This window comes from Myotis daubentonii, chromosome 5, assembly GCF_963259705.1.
Source record: "Myotis daubentonii chromosome 5, mMyoDau2.1, whole genome shotgun sequence".
Lineage (NCBI taxonomy): Eukaryota > Metazoa > Chordata > Mammalia > Chiroptera > Vespertilionidae > Myotis > Myotis daubentonii.
The window spans coordinates 22304320-22326823 of record NC_081844.1 but is presented as its reverse complement, the minus strand read 5'-3'; the positions used below and the strand labels follow the sequence as shown (position 1 = coordinate 22326823).

Genomic DNA, 22504 nt, shown 5'->3' with positions numbered 1-22504 from the left:
GTGGGAAGAGGTTAATGAGGGGGAAAAGAAGGACCGATGTAATAATTTCAACAATACAGATTAAAAAAATAAATAAAATGCTCAGGTGGTTCTTGAGAGTTTGTGATGAGGAGTAAGCTTCCCTGGTTCTGGCAGCATTCAAATTTCAGTTATTATGTCCCCATTATGCCAGGAATAATTAATAAAGCAGCAAAAAATAATGAATTCTCAGGAGAAAGGAATGATATCTTACAATGTGAAGATGCCTTACTGATTTAACATCCCACTAGAAAAATGAGCCAAGGGAATAAATGCATCATTTATAACAGAAATGTACAACACATAACAGTAGCAGTAGATATTTAATGATGAAATGATTAAAGACGTTCTAAATGATACCAAATGCAAAACTGTTGGAATCAGAAAACTGCTTTTGAATCTCAGATCTACTATACATTAGCGGTTTGTCTGTGGAGAGTCAACTGAGTCATTCTAGATTTTAACTTACTCACTCAAATAGTGGAGATTTCCTTTGTCTGGAGTGGTTGACGGGTTTAGTTACTATTTAAAAAGTTTAGCATTGTTCCTTCCTTTTAATAAATGAGTGGTTATTAAAGGTCATGAGCTGAGGCCTAACTTTTTTCTTCAGCCCCTCCAATGTCTCTATTGCTTTCCCACCTCTAGGTAATAGAATAATTATAAAGCTCATAAGCAAACTCTTTTGCATACTAAATACAAATTTTCATATGAATAGCCAACATGTGAAACAGTATTGTGAATTATATGTCTCAAGAAGTGCTGCAAAGTAATATTTATTCCCTTTGGTCTGAGTATTACTAATAAAAACGGAGCATGCTCAAATACATTCCATCTTAAACACTGAAAGAAATGCCCTCAGTTTACTGCACAGGCCTTCAAACTTAATTCTCTATTTTACAGCTCCTCTTCACTGCAACACTCAGATATGTTCTAATTCTACTGAAACCCCTTTATACTCCCATTCCCTGTTAGTTTTCATTCAATTGAACTTCCTTTGCCATCACTTAGCTATAACAACGTATTTGAGTCCAAAAGACACTTCTTTTTTAAAACATGTTAAATAAATTTATTACAAATAATGAGTCTACTTACCAAAGAAACATGACAATTTTTTGGCTTAATTCTAGATTGGTTTGCCTCTCTGGTGACCTCAGGTAAAAGTTCCCCGTTTCCAATATCACTGAATATTGTATGAAGTACCTAATGGGCCTTCTGACTCACCTGGGTGGGGTTTCTGAGAAGGAGATCTCTGTGTGCAAGTCTGTATTCTGGATGGGTGATGGTGGAGACTGAAGCTCTGTTCCCAGACAGAACAAGGGGAAGGAGGGAAACATCAGTTCCTGCACCAGACGTAGGAATCCAAAAGCAACACCCATGTCCTGTCCAGCTCAAGAACGGCCATGCTGAGAGACTACAGTAGAGGAGATATATACAGCTCCCCATGTCTGCTCATTAGGCACTGTTTCCATTGTTACTCCCTCCTCTGAGCACATTACTTCCCTGAGAGACACTTGTCTGGACACAGAGGAAATTATTCCTGCTATTTCTCCTCCCAAGAGGCCAAATTAGAAGTCAGGTGAATCCAGTTTTTATTACTCGTTCTCTGTAAGCTCACCGGCCTTCCACAGTTTTAATATCCTTCCATCATATCTCAATCTTGGGTTAATGTTTTCTCTACATCTAAGATTGAATAGCCTATCCAGACTAGGTCTCATGGATCTCCAAAGTATTGACTTGTGGCAACGAACAACTGAGAGCTCTAGGAAATTGTTATTACCCTGTTCAACAAGGGATAGAGGGGTGTTCCTTTGTTATAAAAGCATGGGTACAATAACCTTGGGCTTTGGTGGTTTGTTCATGCAACACAAGTTAAGAACTGTCACTTAGCATTCATTTACAAAATGTTGGTTAATAATATGATGTCCTTAGAAGTTTTTGTGCACTATGAACCAAGCTTAGAGTCTTATATAGATTATCTCATTTAATTTCTACAAAACTCCATTTGTTAAAACCCATACTATTCCAAACCTCATTCTACATTTGAGAAATGTTGTTTAGAAAGGTGAAGTGATCTGGCCAAAATGATAGCCTGAGTAAGGGGTGAGCTATTATTGGACGTCCATTAATTTTTTTCTAGTTCTCATGTTCTAGGCCAGGGGTTTTCAACCAGGGGCGGTTTAGCCTTCAGGGACATTTGGCACTGACTGGAGAAATTTTTGGTCATCACAACTGGAAAAATGTTAGTGCCACCGAATGGTTCAAAGCCAGGGATGCTACTCAATATCCCCATTATAAAGAATTATCTAGAATACATGTTGATAGTGGGAAGATTAAGAAACAACAGTCTAGGCCATAAATTCTCTAACATCAATGTGTGAATGAGTCATTTGGCGATCTTGTTCAATAGTGGATTCTGATTTGGCAGCTACATGGTGGACCCAGTGAAAGGTTCAGAGTGGGCCGGGGTATCCCACCTATGCCATGAGGCCATAATGTATCAAAACAGATTGCTACTTCAGGTACCTGGATGCAGGTGGACTGAGACCGAGAGGCATCAGTGAAGAGAGCAGGGAGAGATAGGTTTTTATTAATTTTTGCTGGCTGTAAGCCATTCTGCTGACGTAAGGGTCCCGTCCGTCCTTGGTTCCTCCCAGCGTTAGATGGTTAGTGGTTATATGGGCTATGTGGTGGTCAAGGTTGCAAGCTTCCTGTAAGGTATCTGCTAAGCACAATAAGTTTTTCCCTGTACCGTTTTATTCTCTTTAACCCTTTTACCCAGAGGTGCTGTATTTGTAATTATTTCTCAGTTAATATTAATGCTACATGTCCTGGTCTGTGTAGCACTTTGAGTATCAATGTTGTGGGCCAGTGTTAGACTTAGATGTAGGTATTTTCAGGTCTTTCTACCAAGAGTCCTCCTACATATCATGTGAAACATTAGGGGTCAAGTGTTAGACTCAGTAGTTCAGATTCTGCATACACAAGTTTATACTTGCCTCTTGAGTGTATTCCCTCATGACAAGAATGGAAACTTTTAGGCCTTTGGTTCTTTATTTAAAAATTCAGGAAATTTTATCTACATTATGGAGTTGATGTGAAAAGTAAGTGATATTTTAGAGCTTAGCTATAAGCATTAATATATATATATATATATATATATATATATATATATATATATATATATATTCTTTCATTCAGGGTTTCTCAAGGGCAGCATGAGTGGCATCTTGGATTGTAAGAAGGTCAGAAGTTCACCTGGGAAAAATATCTTCCTTCTCCCCTCCCCATTATGGTAGGCCCTAGTACATGTGGATACATAGCAGTGGTGCCATCAGCCATCGTTGTCAGGAAGTGGATCTGTATCTGAGAGATCCAGAACTTGTTTCCATAGCCACACCATCCTGGCAGAAACTCCTATAAAAAGCCGAGAAGCCCTGGGCAGTGCAGAAGTGCTGTCTTCCAATGCTGGCAGAAATCTAAGAGCCACAAGAAAGTAAACTAGCCTCTCGAGTCCCACCTAACCCAACAAAGCCAGGTTGAGAAAACTGAGATGCCTGAAACAATATAGCAGGGCCAACAGCCATTGCTGGCAGGGGTGGGTGGAGTCACAAAATTATAAACTTCCACTGCCTTTTCCACCCTTTTTGGAAGACCTCAGTAGAGGCAGTGGAGATACCTTCAAATACACAACAGGGCCACCATTAGTAACAAGGAGTTAGTACTGGGATCTTGTAAAACTTGTTCTTCATTACCTGCCATATAACCCCACCACTGTTCTAGTGCCCTGGACTGGAGGTGAACCAGTCATAGAGGGAACACCCACCGTCACTTTCCTTAACCAAATTGATGCTGTTACACTGTAATTTCAGAGGCCAAATGGTGCAGGTAGAAGAAAACAGAAACTTGTACTACAACACCATTTATAGAAAAACAAAAGAAAATGCCCCACCAATCAACCTGTTGGATTGTTGAGAGGAAAACACAATAAAAGAGCTCACTACCTCAAACTTGTAGGTAGAGAAACAATCTAGCATACACCATGAACAACCAAGGTAACAGAGAAGCACAGAAATAAAATAGTTTCCAGAAACCAAACTCAAAGTTATGGAAGCCTGTGACTTCAATGACAGAGAATGTAATATTGCAGCCATGAAGAAGCTCAATAAGATACAAAGGAGTTCAGAAAGGTAGTTCAATGAGCTCAGAAAGAAAATTAATGACCAGAGTAATATTTTACTAAAGATATTATCAATATAAAAGTGGACCAAAGAGAAATTTTGGAGCTGCAGCACTCAATAAATTAGATGAGGAATGAATTAGAGAGCACTGGGAATAGAGCAGGCCAGATGGAATAGAAAATTAGTGAGCTCAAATATAGAAACCTAGAAATGACTCAGAAGGAAGAAGATCCATACACAAAAATAAACTCAAAATGGATAAAGGACTTAAACATAAGATGGGAAACCATAAAAATCTTTGAAGAATCCCTAGGCAGCACAATATCAGACATATGTTGTAGCAATATCTTTACCAATACAGCTCCTAGGGCAATGGAACTAAAGAGAAAATAAACAAATGGGACTACATCAAAATAAAAGCTTCTGCATAGCAAAAGAAACAATCAACAAAACAACAAGAAAGCCCACTGCATGGCAGAACATATTTGCCAATGTTATCTCTGATAAGGGTTTAATCTCCAAAATTTACTGGAACTCAGACAACTTAACAAAAGGAAGATAAACAATCCAATCAAAAAATGGGCAAAGGATCTAAATAGACACTTTTCAAAAGAAGACATAAAAAAGGCTGAGAGATATATGAAAACATGCTCAAAGTCACTAATCATCCAAGAGATGCAAATCAAAATGACAATGAGGTACCATCTCACACCTATCAGAATGGCTATCATCAACAAATCAACAAACGACAAGTGCTGGTGAGGATGTAGAGAAAAAGCAACCCTCCTGCACTGCTGGTGGGAATGCAGACTGGTGCAACCACTGTGGAAAGTAGTATGGAGTTTCCTCAAAAAATTAAAAATGAAACTCCCATTTGATGCAATACTCCCACTTCTAGTAAAATATCCCAAGAAATCAGAAACACCAATCAGAAAGGATGTATGCACCCCTATGTTCATAGCAGCACAGTTTACAATAGTGAAGATTTGGAAACAGCCTAAGTGTCCATCAGCAGATGAGTGGATTAGCAAACTGTGGTACAGCTACACCATGGAATATTATGCTTCTGTAAAAAAGAAGGAACTTCTACCATTTGCAACAGCATGGATGGACCTGGAGAACATCATGCTAAGCGAAATAAGCCAGTTGGAGAAAGATAAATATGACATGATCTCACTCAGTTGTGGAATATAATGAACAACATAAACTGTTGAACAAAAATAGAGCCAGAGAAAAAAAATATTTTAAAATATAATAGAAGTAATCCTTTTATTTTCAGAGTTTAAATATTTTCTACAACTTTCGTGATGTCATACTTTGTTGGTACAGTTTTGGTAATATTATTATACTTAAAATCCTTTTTTTTTTGGATTTGATTGAAGTGGAGAGACAAAATGGCGGCAGAATAGACGGACGTGTCCCAGAGCAGATGGAACGAAAAACTAAATCGAATAACGTCCACCCCGAATTGGCAAAGTAGACACAGCTGGTGAGACAATTCGCAGACAGTTCGTAGACTTCACTAGTAGATATACATTTGATAGTCAACTTTTGTCTGTGTCTATAGTAAAAATTGGGGATACTGAGCTGAAGAGCATCATAAAGCCAGGAGACCAGTTATAAAGCAGAGTAGCATGTTTGTAGTGTAATTGCCTGACACTGAACTTTTAATTTCCAAGGCATTCATTTGAAAGATAACCATGCTGAATAAACATATGGCCACCTCTGTGACACAGCTATGAGATAAGCACCCAGGCCAACTGGCCCGTGAAGTTCTCCTTATGGAAAGCCCTGGATGACATAGATAACTGACCTCAGGAGCGACTCTCCTTTTCACTTTCCACACGCTAACACCTGCTCTTCAGTGTTAAATTCACCAAGAAAGAGTGAAACTTTGAGACTCTATGCCTCCTGCCCTTGGACTGTAATAGATGCAGAGACCACAGTTGTGTTCTCTCTCACCTACCTCCTATCTCTCTTCTTCCTTCTCTTCCCTCTTTCTCTTCCTCCTCCTCCTCATGTTCCTCTTTCCTCCCTAACCCCTCTCTCTCCCCATGACCTCCTGTGTAGACTTCAGGCAGGGCGTGTGAACAGGATTTGTGAACAATGAACCTTGCTTTTACCAGGTTCTCTGAAGGTTGCTGCTTCGGTGCATGCTGCAAGCATAATAAGAACCACAAGGGCTGGTTCAGCCACAACATTGGCTCAGGTCAGTGTCACAAGAATTCAAGGCCCCCATGAGTGCCCCAGGCATTTATAATGAACATCTTTTTTATCAATAGGCTGAGACCTAAATGGAACAACATTTAAAATCTACATTATTAGGAAGAGATGGTAATGTAAAAATGAATGACAGATGCAAGGTGAAAACTGGTTTCATATTTTCCTGTACAATAAAGTTAAATAAAAGTCCTTAGATGCCACATGTAGTTTTGTCCATATGAGTAATACAACCCTGGTTATTTTTATCAGGAAAATAGCTTAGCATAATATATGTCACATGAGATGAAATTATTTTAGAGAAATCCAAGTTGTCCCATGAAAGATATTGAAATTTCCAAATATTTCTGATGCAAGGTTGAGAAAAACTTTGAGATTGTATAAAAATTGTAAAAACAGAAAACTATATTATAGTAGAAGCTTAATAAAGTGAGTTACTTATATTATATAGAGAAGTTGAATACAAAAAATGGACATGCCAGGGAATAAAGAGAAGGATCCAGTTCTCTTCCACATGATCAATCACAGCTTCTGGTTTCAAGGTGTTGAGCCATGCAATCAAGGGCACTTTTTCAGCCCCAGAACAATTGTTCCTTTTATACCTGCCATCCCCAAGAAGCTATTCAGAGCCATCCTTATGTTTTGGTTCCTGAGACTGTAGATGAATGGGTTCAGCATAGTTGTGACCACGGTGTACATCTCTAAAGCGATTGAACTTGACTGTGAGGTGCGGATAGGAGCAGAGCTGAGATACACGCCTAGGACTGTGCAATAAAATAAGGAGACAACTGAGAGGTGAGAGGCACAGGGAGAAAATGCTTTATACTTCCCCTGAACTGATGACATTCTATATAAGGAGGACACTATTTTAGAGTAAGGGTAAAGGATCCCAGCCAGGGAACCACCAGCCAACAGCCCAATTGTAAAATACATCAGTGTCATTAAGAAACGTGTCAGAACAAGCAACTTTGATCATCTGCTTAATTTCACAGAAAAAGTGGGAGATTTCTAATTCTGCAGGGAAGGACAGTCTCCGTATCATTAAGCTATGTAACAAGGAATTCAAAACACTAATGATCCAGGACACCAGAACCAGCAGTACACGGAGACGGGGGTTCATGATGACCCTATAGTGCAGGGGGTGGCAGATGACCACATATCTCTCATAGGCCATCACAGCGAGGAGGAAGTCATCCAGTCCTCCAAAGAGTAAGAAACAATACAACTGTGTGATGCATCCTGCATAGGAGATGGCTTTGCTCTGTGTCTGGATGTTCCACAGCATCTTTGAGATGTGGTGGAGGTGAAATAGATGTCCAGTAAGGACAGGTTGGAGAGGAAGAAGTACATGGGCGTGTGGAGGTGGGAGTCTGAGCTGACAGCCAAGATGATGAGCAGGTTTCCCAACACATTGATCAGGTACATGGAGAGGTAAAGCCCAAATATGAGGGGCTGCAGTGCTGGTTCTTCTGAAAGTCCCAGAAGAAGAAATTCTGAAATTTGTGTGCCATTGCCTGGTTCCATGTGGTAGTGGTCAAAACTAGGAAGAAAAATAATTTGATAGATTTTACACATGAGGGTATTAACATAGTGAATTGCTAGAATTTATGTTTTTCAGTCAAGAAATTATATACTTATATTGATTATGTCACTTTTAAGGGGTTTGCTGTGACAACTGTCATTAGGAATTCTTGTCCTACACCCAGCTTTCCCCCAACAGGTCATGTAATATACAGTCTTAATGGAAAATTCTTTTATTCATTTGAGGAATTTATGTTGAGTCCTGACTATCTTCTAGGGTAAGAGTATAGAATGCTGAGAAATAAAGGTTTTTTTTACAATCCTGTGAATATAAATTACCAAGTAGAATAAATATGATCTGTCAGATAGTGACAGATGCTATGAGAAAGAAAAGCAGGCATAAAGTAGTTTGAATGGAGTTGTATTTTACTGAGAGTTCAGAAAGACTCTCAAAGTGATATTTGACCAGCATCCTAAAGGAAGACAGAGTGGGAGTCGTGAAGTTATCTGGGGGAAGTGTGTGCCTGGCTGTGGGAAGAGTCAGTGCAAAGGCCCAGAGAGTGGCATTTGTTTCAGATATTTAAGCCTACAACCCAGGCATGCGCCTTGACTAGGGATGCAACCATGACCTCCTGGTTCATGGGTTGATGCTCAATCACTGAGCAGTATGGCTAGGCAATACATGCTTGTGTTTTTTTTGTAGTGATCAAAATGACTTCTTAGTTGCAATAGCCTTCTAATGCATTTTAGGTAGCCAATATTATCATTTGAAAATGTGATTAATTTATTTTTTACCCAAGACATGAACCTACTATTTATTTTTCTTTTTTGATTGCATTGGTTTAAAATTTTAGAATATTGATGACATACTACATGATAGTAGCAGGTATATTTGTCAGCTGTATGACCATCAAGCAGATTCCTCAAATATCTTCTTGTCATGTCTAATATTAGCTAATAATGATAAAGGAAAATATTTTATAATAGTTAAGAAATACCTTATGTACAGTTTCTCAGAAGTGCTTTTATACAGTATCATTTGCATATCTTAAGGTGATTCTAGTATATTTGGATGATTTTTTCTATTTATTTATTCTAAGATAATAAAACTAATAAATCCTCAATATTAGAGGCTTGTGGTTTTCATGGTGGACTGCTTCTGTTCATAATTTAAATCAGATAGTCTGCACTCCATACACTATCCTATAGATTTGAAGGGTGCCTTAGTAAAAGAATTGCTTGCAGGTTACTGGAACCATCAGCAGAAACCAAGGACAACTCTTGGCTGGGCCTCTATTCAGCTAAGTTCTCCTAGAGCTAAGCTTTGAGGTACTTCAGGTTGACTTTAATGAACACTGGCATAGGGAGAGTTATATTGGGAAGAAAGTCAGGATGGTAGGCAGGTCTGACAGTACATCAGCCAGGGTCTGGGAGACTGAGCAGAGCCTGTGTGCTATAGATTTTCTGGACCTTTTCACTAGCAGAAAAGAGGCCAGATTTAACTCTTCTTTAAATTTTACAATTTTGTATCTGATTTACTTACTGCCCATGTCTGAATCTACATACTTAGTCAGGGGTCAGCAAAGGACTCCCCAAAGAGCAAATCCAACCCACAGCCTGTTTTTGTAAAGAGGCTTTATCAGTAGGGTGATGGTAGCCCCATAAAAGATATGTCTACATTCTAACCCTCAGTACCTGTAAATGTGACCTTATTTGAAAAAAAAAAAGCTCTGTATCTAATCTAATAAAAGAGAACCATGCAAATTGGCCATGCCTCCACTACACCCACCAGCCACACCCACCAGCCAATCAGGAGCAAATATACAAATTAACCCAACTAATATGGTGGCCGTTACGGAGCTGGAGCAAGCAGGAGGCTTGGAGGCAATGGAGGAAGCCAAGCTTCCTGCCTGCCTTGCTGGCCCTGAGCTCCACTCAAGGCTACAAAGTTTCAATTATAGAAGATAAATAAATCCCAGATACCTGCTTCCAGCTGCCATGGCCACCGAGCTGGAGTGAGCAGGAGGCTTGGGTTGCCCCCAGCGATGGAGGAAGCCAAGCTTCCTGTGTGCCCTGGCTGACCTGGGATCCGCTCAAGGCTACAAAGTTTTAATTATAGACGATAAATAAATCCCAGAATAAAAAAGAAAAAGAAAAAAAGAAGAGGCTGGGAGCTCCTGTTGCCAGGGTGGGGGGCGGGGGGGGGGGGGGCCGTTGGCCAGCCTGCAAATAGCCATCAGCCCCTCACCCAGGCTGGCTAGGCACCCCAGTGGGGACCCCAACCCTGAAGGGGCTGTGGCCAGCCTGAAAACATCACTCAGCCCCTCACCCAGGCTGGCCAGGCACCCCAGCGGGACCCCCACCCTGATCCAGGACATCATTCAGGGCAAACCAGCCAGCTCCCACCCATGCACCAGGCCTCTATCCTATATAATAAAAGGGTAATATGCATATTGACCCTGACAGCAGAACAACTGGGAATGACTGGTCACTATGACACACACTGACCACCAGAGGGCAGACGCTCAATGCAGGAGCTGCCCCCTGGTGGTCAGTGCGCTCCCACAGGGGGAACTCTGCTCAGCCACAAGCCAGTCTGATGGCTGCCAGTATAGCAGTGGTGGTGGAAGCCTTTCCAACCTCCTCAGCAGCACTAAGGATGTCTGACTGCAGCTTAGGCCTGTTCCCTGCTGGCAAGTGGACATTCCCTGAGGGCTCCTGGGCTGCCAGAGGGATGTCTGACTGCCAGCTTGGGCCCGATCCACGATGGAGCGGGCCTAAGCCAGCAGGTGGACATCCTCTGAGGGGTCCCAGACTGCAAGAGGGCATAGGCTGGGCTGAGGGACCCCCCCAAATGCACAAATTTTGGGGCAACGGCCCTCTAGTAGTTATATAATGAAGGATCTCGAGATGAAATCATCCTGGATTATCCAGTTGGACCCTAAAACTAATGACCGGGGTCCTTATAAGATACTAGAGGCCTCATGCATGAAATTCATGCAAGAGTAGTCCTTCCTTCCCTTAGCTGCCAGCACCGGCTTCCCTCTGGCACCTGGGACCAGGGCTTCCCTCCCAGCCCCGGCTTCATCTGGAAGGACTGAAGAACGTCTAGAATGATGTCTGTTCTAATGAGCATATTACACTTTAATTATTATATATACAGTAGAGAGACACAGAGAAGACCATATGTCTCCCAAGATTGGAGTGATGCAACCAAAAATCCCAGGCATGCTTGGAGTCACGAAAAGCAGGAAGTGGCAAGGAGCACAGCCTCCCTTAGAGCCTCTACAGGGAGTGCTGCCTCTCTGACATCCTGAGAAAAGACTTCTGGCATCAAGAACCTGATGAAAGAAATTCCTGTTATTTTAAGCCACCAGTTTGGGCTCAGTTGTGACAGAATCCACAGAAAATGAATACTACAGCCAAGCCCATCTGTGTGGGTATTGCCTACCAGTGCTTCCACACTACAATGGCAGAGTTAAGTAGCTGCAACAGCGCACTGATGGTCCAATAATAATCTGTATCTAGTTCTTTACACATATGTTCGGCAGTGACTGCTCTAAGTCACTATCAGGTACTGGTTTTATATTCACAGTACTCTTTTCCATCGTAAAGAAATGCTCTGACTAGCCTTGCTGGCCAGAAAAAAGTAGATAGCTGTGTGAGTTTAAAGATGTGAATGCATTTACTCCAGATGAAAAAATTGAATAATTGGATCTGGGGAACTTGTACAAAGGACACCCTACCTCTGCAGCCAAAGTTAATTCCCCATCAAGTGCATATTCAGAATTGATCTCTGGTTTTCAAAACTGAGGTCAAGGGGAAGTTTCTGGGAGGTTCCTGTTTGGGATGGGTGTGGTCAGGGGACATCACTAAATCTCTGGGTCAGACAACCATGTGACCAATAGCAGGTCAGAAGCTCATGATGTTATCCCTCCATGTGTCCTGCATGAGCACTTACATACCCTGAAGAGATGTTTATTCCAGGGGAGGTGCACCCATGAGTGGGAAGGGGATATGAACCTTGCCCCCATGGTGATCTCATGGAGACCAAACTGGCAGAAAAAGTTGCCTTTTATTTATGGTCCCTTGGTTTCAAGGGAGCTGAATTGCTCAGAGAACTGAGCAACAGTAAAAACAGTCCATTTAATGAGGAGCTCTGAGAATTCAGCCTCTGGACCTCACTCTGCAGACTCACCTGCAGCTCCTCAGCCACAGGCTAAGAGCATCCTCTCTGTGCCTCTCTAAGATGCTCATCTGCTCTGGAAAACCATTACCTGACCTGCATTTCTTGCCCTTTCCACATCAATTGTCCAAGGAAGGAAGGACCAGTAGAGTCAAATCCAGTGAGTGACACCACTGGGGGTGCCAGAGTGAGCGCTGTGGGAAAGCATCCTGGGGAGAAGTAAAGCTTTTAGTAACCGTGTCTTCTGGGGGAACAGTCAGGCTGATGAAATAGTGAAAGGGATGGACTCAAGATCTCGTACATTTGATGTCCTTAGGTCTGAAGGGCTTTTTTGCAACTTATTCCTCCTCAGCCCCTTTCTTCTCTCCATCTCAGAGCACAATTCCACAGCCTCTCTCCTCCCACAGCAGGAACAGACCCTCCCTTCTGTCTGCTCAGCTCTCAGGATTCTGCTTTATTTCAACCTTAGCATTTCCTCTTCTCTGTGAAGCATTGACATAGCGAGCAGCCTTGCAGAGCAGAAAAGCACTGACTTAGAGTCAGGAGGTGTGAGTTCTAATTCATTTCCATAGCTGGTGCCTGATGGACCTGGAAATTTTCTTACAATATGTACGTCTTACTCTCATCAGAACAAGAGTGAGTAGAAGGAGATCTCAGAGAATGCTCATGGCAGAAGAGATGTCATGGGCCAAGTGCACCTGGCTATCTGCTGGGCTCTTCACTCATTATTTTTCCTTCATTACCAGGAACTGGCCTTTTCAACTGTTCGCATTTATTGCAATCAATTTCAGATTGTTTTTACTGTGTCCCAAAATAAGACATGCCTTTTACATTGTGATCCAGCAATTTTTGCACACAAACACAGAAACACACGCACACGCATGCACACACACACACACACACATCTGAGCAAAGGGAACCATGAAACCATTATGTATGTACCCTCACTATGTATGGTGCACTCTAATATTTTCTTTTGTGGCTTCTTGACGCTATTCTATTTCACCATTCTGTGTCCTTTTAGAGCCTTTAATACCTAAAATAAGTGTCATCTCAGGGCTTTCGCACTGCGTCTTTTCTTACATAATCCTCCATCCCCAAATAACCCCATGTCACCCCCTCTGTCTTCCTTGAGGTCTCTGTTCAATTGTCACCTTGTTTGCAGGGCTGCCTGTCCTCCCAGTATAAAATAACACCCCATCCACTCTCTTTTATACCAACTTTCTTTTTCTTCACATGACAGCATCTAACTTGGTATATGACATATACATTGTGTATGTCCTTTAACTATCAATATTCTAGGAATTTTGTATCTGAGCATCCTGTACACTTTCCCTAGAGGTGGAAATTATCAATAAATATTCCTCAAGTGCATGTAAACATTGTAATCCATGGGCACCTTGGAAACAATGTTTGAAGAGGACAGGATTTCCTAATCAGAGATTTTATGAGGGATGAGATGTAAAAAATATAGATACTGTAATAAATATTGTTGCTTTGTTACAAAATATAATTGTAGAATTTCAACTATGCTTGTAATAGCCATTTGTGTAAAAACTAATCATGCTATTTTTTTTCCTACTAGTCACCTCCACCCCATGGGACCTGAGAATGATACTCTGATTTCAGAATTTCTTCTCCTGGGATTTTCAGAGGGACCAGCACTACAGCCCCTCATATTTGGGCTTTTCCTCTCCATGTACCTGGTCACTGTGTTGGCAAACCTGCTCATCATCCTGGCCATCAGCTCAGACTCCCACCCTCACACACCCATGTACTTCTTCCTCTCCAACCTGTCCTTGGTAGACATCAGTGTCACCTCCACCACCGTCCCAAAGATGCTGTGGAACATCCAGACACAGAGCAGAGTCATCACTTATGCAGGCTGCATCACACAGATGTATTTTTTCATATTCTTTGGAGGACTGGATAACTTCCTTCTAGCGGTGATGGCCTATGACAGGTATGTGGCCATATGTCACCCCCTGCATTATATGGTCATCATGAACCCCTGACTCTGTGGACTGCTGATTGTGGTGTCCTGGATCATGGCTGCCCTAAATTCCTTGGTACAGTCCTTAATAGTGTTGCAACTCTCCTTCTGTATGGACTTTAAAATCCCCCACTATTTTTGTGAAATCAAACACATGGTCCAACTTGCCTGTTCTGACACCTTTCTTAATACCATGGTGATGTATTTTGTAACTGTGCTACTGGGTGGTGGTCCCTTCGCTGGTATCCTTTACTCTTACTCTAAGATAGTGTCCTCCATACGAGGAATCTCATCATCTCAGGGGAAGTATAAGGCATTTTCTACCTGTGTGTCTCACCTCTCAGTTGTGTCATTATTTTATGGTACAGGCGTAGGAGTGTATCTCAGCTCTGCTGCTACCCACAGCTCACACTCAAGTGCCGCAGCCTCAGTGATGTACACAGTGGTCACACCCATGCTGAACCCCTTCATCTACAGTCTCAGGAACAAAGACATAAAGAGGGCTCTGAAAAGATTCTTTGGGATGGCAGGTGCAAAAGGGACAGTCATCCTGAGGTAGAAAAAGTGCCCTTGATTTTCAGGCTCCACAACTCAAAACCAGAAATTGTGATTTTTTAATCAAAATGTGGTATTCAGACATGCTCCTTTCATTTCTGTCCTTGAATTTCATTTGTTTAAACTTCTCTGTACAATTTAAGCAGCCATTTTATTAAGCTTTCTGCTTTTTCTGTTATATAGAAGGTTTTCCCTTTGTCTTTTTTTTTCTTCCCCATCCCAAAGTTTTGTCCAACCTTGATGAGAAATATTGGGAGGTTTTCAGTTACTTCACTGGAAACATTGATGTCTAAAGATTTCTTCTCCAATGACATACATCATTGTATGTAATTTGTTCTTGTTTTATAGGTAGAATAGTACTAAGTGGTATTATTCATGTAGGAAAAACTTCACTTGGCTAGTTAATACATTATATATTTTATTCCATAAAAGTGTGAAACCTCAGTTTTCACCACGTGTCCCTCATTTTTTTTACATCGGTACCTTAACTTCTCTTCCTGATGCTGTAGACTTTATCATTGTTCCTTATAAATCTCCGTCTATTGATAGTGATGAAACAGGATAGGAATGGCTGGCACTGGCCTGGGTCCTACTACTTGTTGCTCAGGCCAAAGTCAGTGTTGTGGGTAGATGGACCTTTGTTGTCTTTATTATAATTTCATCAACCACCATGGAAGTATGAAAACGGTAGATTATTACTCATAATCCAGCACGCCTCAAAGCCACACTGGAAGGTGTGTGTGTGTGTGTGTGTGTGTGTGTGTGTGTGAAATATAGATAGATACATACATACATGCATACATACATACATACATAGTAGGTAGATAGATTGTTAGAGAAAATGCACTTGGGTTGAAGGGCTCTGCCTTTTATTAGGATCCAAGGGCAGGAAGCCTATGATTTTGTGGGTTTGCTTTTTTAAAAATTTACGTTTATTGTTGAAAGTATTACAAATACCCTCCTTTGTTGCCCCACTGAACCCCTCCTCTCCTGTCCTGTCCCCGCCCCAGGCCTTCACTATTATCTGTGTCCAAGTGTTACTCCTATCTATAATAATAAAAGTGTAATATGCTAATTAGACCCGACAGCATTCCGGATGTCATTCTGGACATCCTTCTTGGCGAAGCCAGGGCTGGAGGGAAGTCCGGGTCCTGGATGCCTGCTGGCGGCTGGAGGGAATCCTGTTCCCGGGTGCCAGAGGGAAGCCGGTGCTGGCACCCGAGGGAAGGAAGGCCTACTCATGCACGAATTATGTGCATTGGGACTCTAGTTAAAAATAAAATGGTATATTTTTCAAGTTCCAAAACAAAATAATTAAATTAAATTGAAAATAAAAGGGGAACTTAATGGATGAAGGCAACATAAGTTCATATGTAGTAGCTGTGTCATGCATCTGGCAAAATGATTATTTGTGGTGGATGTATTTGAAACAAAAGCTTAGTCAAACATACTACTGTATTTTATACCTAACTAGAGGCCCGGTGTCCCTCATATGGCTTTCACCCTCTCCAATCCAGGATCCCTATGGGGAGTCGGACAACCCTCTTGCAATCCAGGACCGCTGGCTCCTAACGGCTCATCTGCCTGCCTGCCTGATCACCCCTAACCACTCTGCCTGCTTTCCTGATCACCCCCAATTGCCCACCCCTGCCAGCTTGATGGCCCCCAACTGGCCCTGCTGCCGGCTTGCTCACCCCCAACTGCCCCCCTGCTGACCTGATCACCTCCAACTGCCCCCCCCAGCCAGCCTGCTCACCCCCAACAGCCCCCCCGCCCTGCCGCCCGCCTGATCGCCCCGAACTGCCTCCCTGCTAGTCTGATCAGCCCCAACAACCCCCTGCTGTCTTGATCACCCTCAACTGACCCCCCTGAAAGCCTGATTGCCCCCACTGCCCCTCCTGCCAGCCTGATCAGCCCCGACTGCTCCCCCACCCCCACTGGCCTGATCGCCCCCAATTGTCCCCCTGCCGGCTTGATCTCCCCTAGCTGCCCCCTCTGCTGCATCCCAGGCTGAGGACACATGTAGGCAGTGTCACGTCAGTGCTGGGCAGGGATTCACGCAGGCAGGGTTATGTCAGCGCTGGGTGGGGATGCAAGACAGCATCGTGTCCAGACTGGGGATGCATGCAGGCAGCATCACGTCAAAATTGGGCGAGGACACATGCAGGCAACACCATGTTTGTGCTGGGCAGGCCTCTGTGTGCCTCTGCCAGGGACCGACCCCGGGCTGGGCCGTACAGAGGCTCTCCTGGTGATGACGGCATGACGCAAGTGTCCAATGCTACAAGTCCCTGCCCACCTGTGCTGCTGTGCATGCAGCATGCTGATTGGTTGTTACACGTGAGGGCATCCCAACCAATTTGCATATTACCCTATTATTAGTATAGATTTCCAGGTTTCATTGTCTTATTTAGCTGAGCATCCTAAAAAGCTACCATAGTTACTGGCAAAAATGGATTATTCAATAGCTATCTCCAACGGGCGCCCGGCTAGCTCAGTCGGTAGAGCATGAGACTCTTAAATATCTATCTCCCAGTGGAGTCTACTTGGAAACATAGAGAGGTTCAAGACAGGAGGAGCAGTGAGGTAGTGTATATATGACATTCTGAGCTAAAGATGAGGCAAAGCTCCTGAGGCTTCAGAAGGGAGGACGGACATTGCAGGACAATGAGAAGAGCAGATGGTCAGTAATTAGAAATTTGCCCTGCCCTCTATACAAGTCATAAATGTTCTCTTTGATGATAACTCTTATTATGGGAAAGACCCCAAATTTAAATTCTTTAAGGGAGAGGTAAAAGTTTCTCTTGGACTCCCAGGATCTCAGTTGCCTTCAGCTAAAAAATGATGCAAGTACACGTTTTCAGGTGACTCATTCTGAACCCTTACAATAGTGACCCAGTTTCATTCTTTTGCCTGTGGTTCTCCAGTTTTCCCAGCACAGTTTATTAGAGATACTGTCCTTTCCTCATTTAGCATTCTTGGTTCCTTTCTCCTAAATTAAGGACCTTATGTGTGTGGGCTTATTTCTTGGCTCTCTATTCTTTTCCATTGATCTTTCTGTCTGTTTTTATGCCAGTACCATACTGCTTTAATTACTATAATATTGTTTAAATCAGGAAATGTGTTACCTCCAGCTTTTTTTCCCCTTTCGTAGAATTTCTCTGCTTATTGAGGTTCTTATGTGGTTCCACATAAATTTTAGGTTTGTCTATTTTTGTGAAAAAATGTCATTGGAATTTTGATAGCGATTGAATTAAATGTGTTTAGCACTTTGGGTATGGTAAAAAACAAAATTCCACCATGTAAATTTGAAGACCTAATTGGCTTTATTAAGTGATTCATGAATCAGGCAGCATCCTATCTGGCAACTAAAAGGGAGCTCAGAGGGGATGTACAAAATAGAACATTTTATAGGAAAGAGGGAGGGACAAAGAGCTGTTAACAACAGGGAAAAAAGGGTTATTTGGGGGCCATGCCATCTTTTCTTTGGGGGAAGAGGATGGGAAGGATTTCTATCATACAGATTCCCTCTTTCTGTGAGGGGTGGGGAGGGCCCACATGACAATTACCTTACTGGTGTTTGACCAGAAAATTCAATGCTGGTTGCTTAAAATTAAGCTTCTGGGAGATGTTGAAAGTTCCATTAAGTCCAGTATAAAATCTAGATTTAGCATCATGGGTTTTTAGCTTGAGCGTTGCCACTTTGGGCTTATGGTTTTCTCTTTAACAGTAGTATGGGCATCAACAACATTAATTTTTCCAATCTATGAGCACAAAATATCTTTCCATTTATCTGTGCCTTTATAAATATATTTTATCAATGTTTTATAGTTTCGTTTCAGATATTTTATTGTGTTTGATGCAATTGGAAATGGAATTGTTTTCTTACTTTCTCTTTTGACAATTTATTATTTAGTGTATTGACTCAACAGATATTTATCTATTGATTTTTTTTATCCTACATCTTTACTCAACTTCTTCATTAATTCTAACAGATTTTTAAAAATAATTTATTGGAGTCCATTTGGCATGGCTCAGTAGTTGAAAACATTGACCAATGAATCAGGAGGTGACAGTTTTAAATTGTAAAATAATTTACTTAATTTTTTAAAAAGAGAATTGTTCATTGTGCTCAGCAATACAAGGATCATTTATGACAATTCCATGATGGAACAGAAGTCCAGTTAGATGAAAATGAAGTGAACACACAATCCAAAATAGTATTATATAATTGTTCACGTGAAACCTATATAATTTTATTAACCAACTAGAGGCCTGGTGCCCCAAATTCATGCACTGGAGGGGTTCCTCAGCCTGGACTGCTCCCTCTCACTGTCCAAGACCCCTTGCTCTTTACTGCCCACCTGCTCGCTGCTCCTTAGTGTTGCCGCAGAGGCGGGAGAGGCTCCTGCCACCCTGCTGTGCTTGCCAGACATGAGTTCAGTTTCTGGCTGAGCAGTGCACCCCCTGTGGGAGTGAACTGACTACCAGGGGACAGCCCCCGGCATTGAGTGTCTGCCCACTGGTGGTCAGTGCACATCATAGTGACCAGGCATTCCTCTGGTCATTTTGCATATTAGGGTTTTATTATATAGGATGTCACCCCAATGAATTAAATGAAAAAGAAGAAAGAGGCAGTTTGGGAAACTGGTGATGGTTAGAACTTTAGAATTTTTCAGCATTGAATAAAATGCTCCTTATTAAGCCTCCCCCCTCCCACACACACACAAAGAGAAAAGAAAAAAAGAAAGAAAATCACTGAAATATTTGGGTTTGTTCTCTTTTGATGATTTTGGATACTAGTCTATCTTTCCACACACTCCAGACATGTGGACCATTCACGCCTGTTATCCCAAACATGTGACTGAAGACATCTAGGACAAAACAGCCTCTAGCAGACCTAGTTGCTGACGATAGAAGCATGAGCAAGCCAGCTGACGTAGCAGAAAAACTGCTTAGCTGGGTCCAGCCTAAATTGCCGACCCATAGAATCATGAGAAAGGAATTGGTGGTTTTAGGCAAAGCAAAGCAAAGCAAAGCAAAGCAAGGAAGGAATTGGACATATAAAGTACTTCCAGTAAAATCAGAACATACAAAGGGGGTTTTAAGTTCAGGGGAGTAGGAAAACAGTACTAGATATGGAGGAATGAGCAGCAGAGAGAATTTTTTTCTTTTTAAAAAAGGGGGTTATTTGGTCTGGCTTATGTTGCTCAGTGGTTAAGCATCGACCTATGAACCAGGAGGTCATAGTTCAATTCCTGGTGAGGGCACATGCCTGGTTTTTGGGCGCAACCTCCAGTATGGGGAGTGCAGCAGGCAGCCAATCAATGATTTTCTCTCATCATTGAAGTTTCTTCTCTTTCTCCCTTTCCCTTCCTCTCTGAAATCAATAAAAAATATATTTTTAAAATGGTGCTTATTTGAGGATGTTTTGTATTTATTAAAATGATTCAGATCTATGGCAGCAGATACTACCTTGCCACATCCATTCTTGAGAGAAATATTTCACAGTGTCATCTCATTGACTATTCACATAAAATATAATTTAATGTCTAAAATAGAATATTAAAGAGTTTTATTTTGCAATCATTTTATTACTGGTGCAACTGCATGCATTTAAGGTTATATACCTTTTACTTCACTATAAATTGAGGAAGTCTTTACACAGTTTATAGACTGGGAGCTAAGTACTTGTGGTTTTGAATTCCATATTCAAGGATCTTAATGAGAGCTTCAAGAGCCGTAATGAGAGTTTCAAGGAACTTAGGAGGGAAACTTACAAGAATCTTAGTGAGAATTTCAAAGACATGAAAAAGGAACAGTTAGAAATTAAGCATACACTAACTGAAATAAAGAAAAATTTATGGGGATTCAACAGTAGAGTAGAGGATTCGAAGAATAAAATCAATGATTTGGGATATGAGGAAGCAAAAAAAAAAAAAAAAAAAAACCCAATCAGAAGAGCAAAAAGAAAAAGAGAATCCAAAACCAAGAAGATAGTGTAAGGAGTCTCTGGGACAACTTTGAGTGTACCAACATTCGCATTATGGGGGTGTCAGAAGAAGAGGAGAGAGAGCAAGATATTGAAATCCAAGGAGGGAGAAAAAATGGTGGCTGAATAGGCAGATATGTACTGAGCCTCATCCCAGAGCAGATAGAGGGAGCATCTAAATAGAATAACATCCATCTGGAATTGGCAAAATAGAAACAGCTGGTGAGATAGTTCGCAGCTGGGAAGGGCAGAGGATGCCCGGAGAATGGTAGGATCGGGGATCTGGGCTGGAGATAGACATGCGACCACTGCGCGGAGAGGGTCAGAAGGAAGCTGCACGGCACCAAGTGCACGTCCCTTGGGGACAGGTATAGCATCTGATTGTGGAAGGGAGGTCCACAGGGCTTCTGGTGGTAGGGGATTCGAGATCTAAGTCCACAGCCGCAAGAGACTGGGCCCAGAAAGGCGGCCTGAAGAACTGCCTGAGCCTTGTGGTGCCAGGAGGAGAGAAACTTGCGGACGCGTGGTTTTTTGCCTGTTTTGTCTTTGCTTTTATTCACTAAACCCAGTTCATAAGACCTTTCAAGTACAAACACTCACCTGTGGCTGTGGTGCAGATTTGTGGAGTCTGGGGAGAGGCTGTGGAGGAGAGTGGGTTGGGGAAATGTGACCAGGAATCCAGCACTGAGTCATTCCTGACTCTGCAAACCTCAGCAGCCATTTCTCTCCTGAGGAGCCAGCCCCTTCCAGCAGCCTCAAGATAGCTAATGCAGCCACATCAGCCTATACTGGGAGCTGTACAAAGGAAACAGACTCTGAATAGCCCTAAAGAGCCCTCAAAGACTGGGTTAAAAAGGGGTGTTCAGTCCCTGAAAGTGATACAGCACCTAAGCCCTATAAAAAACAGTCGCTTGAGAGATTAAGATTGACATCAGGCAGACAGGCAAAACAGGCAGAGTGGTCCTGCCAGCTTGTAGCCAAGGCTATGGATGCAGACACAGAGGAGCAGTGGACTGCTTAGAAATTCAACACAGTGCTGACTACCTAACAGGAAACTGAGTAGTGGCAGACAGAACAGAAGAGTGGGGTCTTAAACCAGCCCCTATGGGGTATTAAAACTCGGGTGAAGCGAACAACACTTGGAAAAATTTTTTTTCTTTATTTTTTGTTTATTTATTTTCTTGTATTTTTTTTCTTCATTGTGTTTTTGTATTGGTATTTTATTTTATCTTTTTTCTTCTTTTTTCCACACCCTTTTCTTCCTCACTTCTCCCTCTTTCATTCTTTTTTTCCTTCTCCTTTTCCCGCTTTAGTTTTTCTCTTTCCTTTCTTTTAACCCTTGGTAAAAATTGATCTTCTTTATCTGCTTTATTGATGTGTTATTATTATTGTAGTCTCTGTTGTCTTACTCATTTATTTAATTTCCTCTCCCCTGCTCCAAGTTTATGCATCCTTATCCTTTCTGTTTCTTTGCTGGTCAATTTTTTTACACTTGTTTTTCCTCTCCTCTTGTTCTCTTCTTCTCATTGCTTAATTAGTTTCACTCAATAAACTCAAGCTTACATGCTCTCTCTTCTATTCTCCTTTTCAAAAAATGGATGAATGAATGAATAGATGAATTTAAAAACTATATATTTGTTTTATCTTATTTATTTATTTATTTATTTATTTATTTATTTATTTATTTAATTTTTCTTCTCTTCCTATCCACTCATTCTTTTTCTATATCCTCTATACTAAATCATGGTCCTTCCCCTATTCATTCAATTACTTAACCTTACTTTCTGTATATAAGCTCTGCCTCTACAGATTCTGTCCCCGACCTTTGTCTGGGTATTATT

At 41.8% G+C, this 22504-nt stretch overlaps 2 pseudogenes; one reads left to right on the top strand and one right to left on the bottom strand.

The window, feature by feature from the left end:
• Positions 1–6974: 6974 nt before the first annotated feature.
• On the bottom strand, positions 6975–7772 carry LOC132234391 (olfactory receptor 7A10-like; annotated as a pseudogene).
• Positions 7773–13721: 5949 nt separating this feature from the next.
• LOC132234133 (olfactory receptor 7A17-like) lies at positions 13722–14675 on the top strand (annotated as a pseudogene).
• The last annotated feature ends 7829 nt before the right edge of the window (positions 14676–22504 follow it).